This window comes from Bison bison, unplaced genomic scaffold, assembly GCF_000754665.1.
Source record: "Bison bison bison isolate TAMUID 2011002044 unplaced genomic scaffold, Bison_UMD1.0 scf7180017864383, whole genome shotgun sequence".
Classification (NCBI taxonomy): Eukaryota; Metazoa; Chordata; class Mammalia; order Artiodactyla; family Bovidae; genus Bison; species Bison bison.
The window spans coordinates 1,482,757-1,487,671 of record NW_011494955.1 but is presented as its reverse complement, the minus strand read 5'-3'; the positions used below and the strand labels follow the sequence as shown (position 1 = coordinate 1,487,671).

At 46.4% G+C, this 4,915-nt stretch overlaps 1 protein-coding gene across 1 annotated transcript in view; it reads right to left on the bottom strand.

Moving 5' to 3' along the window:
- The window catches only part of DUXA (double homeobox A), a 20,698-nt gene that overhangs the window by 14,430 nt on the left and 1,353 nt on the right, over window positions 1-4,915 (bottom strand). The window lies entirely within an intron of this gene.

Below are 4,915 nucleotides of genomic sequence, written 5' to 3'. Positions count from 1 at the left end.
AACGCTGGACTGGAAGAAACACAAGCTGGAATCAAGATTGCTGGGAGAAGTATCAATAACCTCAGATATGCAGATGACACCACCCTTATGGCAGAAAGTGAAGAGGAACTCAAAAGCCTCTTGATGAAAGTGAAAGTGGAGAGTGAAAAAGTTGGCTTAAAGCTCAACATTCAGAAAATGAAGACCGTGGCATCCGGTCCCATCACTTCATGGGAAATAGATGGGGAAACAGTGGAAACAGTGTCAAATGTAAAATCATCTATCAAACAATGGATCAGTACCAGATTTGATCTGGTTAGGCAGAAGTTTGTTTTCTTTGGGGATTTAAATATGGTCTTAGGTAATATGTGTGAGTGCCAAATTGAGAAGGGGTGGGATATGATTGCTTGTTTTCTGTGTAAACTGGACTGGGTTATGCTACTCAGTTATTGGATCCAATACTGATCTAGGTGTTGCTGTGAAGGTATTTTGTTGATGTGCTCAGCATCTGCAATCAGTTAGTCAGCTGATTATCCAATCTTTTAAGTGAAAGATTTTATTTTGATTGAGTCTTCCTTATCTAATCAGTTGTAAGGCCTTGAGAGGAAAAGTAAAAATAAACAGAGGTGGCTCAGAGGTTAAAGCTCTGCCTGCAAGGCGGGAGACCCTGGGTCTCGGAAGATCCCCTGGAGAAGGCAATGGCACCCCACTCCAGTATTCTTGCCTGGAGAATCCCTTGGACGGAGGAGCCTGGTAGGTTACAGTCCATGGGGTCGCAAAGAGTCGGACATGACTGAGTGACTTCACTTTCACTTTCACTTTGAGGAAAACATTCAGCTTCAAGCCTGCAGCATTAGTTCTGACTGCAGTTTCCAATCTGTTCTCTACCCAATGGATTTTGGACTTGCCAGGCCCCACAACTGCATAACCCAATTCCTTGAAATAAATCTCTTATGTTGTTCAGTTGCTAAGTCATGTTTGACTCCCTGCAATCCCATGGACTACAGCATGCCATGCGTCCCTGTCCTTCACTATCTCCCAGAGTTTGTTCAAACTCACGTCCATTGAGTCAGTGATGTTATCTAACCATTTCATTCTCTGCCATCCACTTCTCCTCTTGCCCTCAATCTTTCCCAGAATCACAATCTTTTCCAATGAGTCAGCTCTTTGTATCCGGTGGCCAAAGTATTGCAGCTGCAGCTTCAGCATCAGTCCTTCCAATGAATATTCAAGGTTGTTTTCCTTTTGGATTGACTGGTTTGATCTCCTTGCTGTTCAAGGGACTCTCAAGAGTCTTCTCTAGCACCACAATTCAAGAGCATCAGCTATTTCACGCTCAGCTTTCTTTGTGGTCCAACTCTCATATCCATTCATGACTACTGGAAAAACCATAGCTTTGACTATATGGACCTTTGTCGGCAAAGTGCTGTCTCTATTTTTTAATGCACTGTCTGTGTTTGTCATAGCTTTCCTCCCAAGGAGCAAGTGTGTTTGAGCTTCATGGCTGCAGTCACCATCTTCGGTGATTTTGGAGCCCAAGAAAATAAAACCTGTCACTGCTTCCACTTCTCTCTTCTTAAAAAAAAAAAAATTAAATCCCTTAGGGGCATTTTATGCACTCTCTGATTCCATTTCTCAATCTGTATGCACCCTCAAATCATGAAAAATTCACTTTATTCTTTCAGCTCCACATTTATGGGGGGAAAATCAGCAATGGTGCCTTCTCAGATTGCTTAATCTACCTCTTGGTGGACACTGGAAGCTCTAACATGAGCTTGTTAGTTTCCTGTCATCAATTGCGTGGGTCTAGTATTCACACTCTGATCATTTTCTTCTTCTGTCTTCACTCATTCCCTTGAAAGTCTCATCTAAGCATGACTTAAAATGATAGTATAAGGTAACAACTTTGGAATTTATATATGCAGGCTTGAACTCTCTCTTAATGTTCAATCATAGGTTGAAATGCCTAAGTGACACACACTTTGTGGTCTCATAAACCTTTCAAATTTATCATGTTAAAGACTGGAGTCTTCGTCTTCCCTGGTGGCTCAGTGGTAAAGAATCCACCTGCCAATGCAGGAGACATGGGTTCAATCCCTGATCTGGGAAGATCCCACATGCTGAGGAGCAACTAAGCCCGTCAGCCACAACTATTGAACCTGTGCTCTAGAGCCCGGGAGCTGCAACTATTGAGTCCACGGGCTGCAGCGACTGAAGCCCGTGTGCTCTAGAGCCTGTGCTCCACAGTACGAGAAGCCACTGCAGTGAGAAGCTCGCATACTACAGAGAGTAGCCCCCACTCGCCACAACTAGAGAAAAACCCCGCACAGCTGCAAAGACCCAGGGCAGCCAAAAAAACAAAACCAAAAACCTGGAGTCTTCATTTCCTCCCCAGGTCTCTTCAACATGTGGCTTTCAGGGGATGGAAAATCCATGCTTCAGGTGACCTAGGTCAACTATATATGAAGGAGACTCAGGGTAGAAGACGACTCGGGAGTGCAGTAAGGCATGTGTGCAGTGCATCAAGATGGGACTTCTGGTTTCCTTTTCAAGGTAATTTTTAAGCTACTTAAAAAAAAATATGTTCCCGTAGAATGCTACCAAGCCAAACTCAGGTTCACTCACTCCATGCAAAGCAAAGCCAACCTGACAACGGGTTGTGGTGAAAGTACAGCGTTTATCGCAGGGCGCCGACCAAGGAGAATGGGGAGCTCACACTCACACCTTGATGGCTTCAGGCGAGGGTTTATTTTAAAAAAACACACATTTATTGATAATTAATTAGTACACAGCTGCACTGGGTCTTTCCATGGTACACAGGGTCTTCATTGCTATGCTCAGGCTTCCTCTAGTTGCACAGACTGCGGGCTACTCCTGAGTTGTGGCTTCTCTTGTTGCTGACCACAGACTCTAGAGCACAAGGGCTTCAGTAGTTTCGGTGCATGGGCTTAGTTGCCCTGCAGCATGTGGGATCTTAGTTCTCAGACCAGGGGATCGACCCCATGTCCACTGCACTGGCAGGCAGATTCCTAACCCCTGGACACCAGGGAAAGTCCCCAGGCAAGGGTTTTTAAAGACAGTGTTAGGGGAGAGGGTCCCAGGATGCATGATCAGCTCATGGAGAATTTTCTGATTGTTTGATGCTGAGGTAGCAGGGTCATGTTTCAGGAATCTCACCATCAATCTTCTGATTCCAAGCAGTCTGTGGTCTATGTGTTTGAGGTCAGCAGTTTCCACCTGGTGAGAATTTGGTTTCTATAAAAAAAACAACTTAAAATGTCCTTCAGACATTGTTAACTGTCTTCCTCGAGGAGAGCTAAGCTCTTATGACCCCATCCTACAGATTGACATATTGCTTATTTTCTCCTTCTCTGTTTGACTGCCTCTTCTTTGTTCGAATTGTTGCCTCTTAAAATGATTAACTGTTGGAGCCCACCGTTTGGAAATCAGGGAGTCCAAGTCAACTAAAGCTGTTGCCACAAACAAGAAGTAGGGACACAGAGAGGTGTGGTGGTGGAGGAGGCTCCACACGGTCCTGCTAGGTTTTGAGAAGAGGCTCTTGGGAATTCGCTGGTGGTCCAGTGGTTATGATTTTGGACGCACACAGTAGTAAGTGGCAGTGAATAGTAGCTGGAAGCAAGGTCTTAGTTTTCCTGACCAGGAGTCCTAACCACTGGACCACAGGGGCCAGCAGTTAGGGCTTGAGTCCCTAGTCCTTGCCTGCCTAGTCAAGAATGAATTCAGGCAAGGAGGCAGAAAGTAAAGTGTAAAGTAAAAAGTTTATTGAAAAATACATTCAGAAAGGTGCATGGGAAAACTTAGAGTCATGACTTTGGGAAGTTTAAATCCTTTACAAGGGGGCAGCTTTCTGGGTCTTTGTCTTCCTTCTGACCAATCATCTTGCTTTGTACCCCACTCCTGGCTAAATTGTCTCAGGACCCTCCCCTGGGTGCACACACACACACATACACCTCAGCCAAGATGGATCTTGAAGTGAAGGCTTCTGGAAGGAGACTCATTATGGCCTGGTGTTATCCTCTGACTTTTGACCCCAAGGAGCCTTTCTGCTCATGTGCAGTGTCTCCTTTGTCCCAAAAAAGGACACTTGACCCAAACAGGGTTTTGCCCCTTTGTCTTTGCCATGACTATTATCTTAAGGCATCTACAAGAGCTCCCCAGGTGGTAAAGAATCTGCCTGCAATGCTGGAGACGCCAGAGACAAGGGTTCAGTCCTGCAACCCACTCCAGTATTCTTGTTTGGGAAAATCCCATGGACAGACAAGCCTGCCGGGCTACAGTCCATGGGGTCGCAGAGTCGGACAGAACTGAACACAGTGTACAAGAAACAAAGCCTGGCTATTTACTGTTTCTGTTACTTCCCATTTTTGAAGGGCAAACAGGGGGCTGATTTTAAATGCCTTGACTGGAGTCCACCTACATCTTGTCTCTGGAAATGCAAACAGGAAGCTAGTTGTAAACGTCTAACCTGGAGCCCATCTAACTTCTACCTCAATTAGGACCCTGAGTATCCACTGTAGGGATGTGGGTTCCATCCCTGGTCGGGAAACTAAGAGCCCACAAGCCTCGCTGGATAACAACAACAACAAAAAAGAGAGGATCCAGGAAGGAGCAGCGGGGTAAGGAAAACCACTCGGCCAGCTGCAAGCCCAGGTCACAGCCCCACACTCTTTGCACTTGGCCCCACCGGGGGCGAGTGTCCCACCACTCCTAGCCTCAGTTTCCCTGGGTCTCTGCACGGACTCTCTTGCCCCCGGCCCCTCGTCCACCCGACTTGAATCCAGCATGAAGAAGCCCGTGTAGGCTGGCCTCAGCTTCTCGTGTGGAGGAATACCCAGCTGGTTATCCGGCTCCTGGCCTTCGCGGATCTAGCGGAGACTATCTTACCCAGAGGCTATGCGCCTGAGGCGGGCGCTGG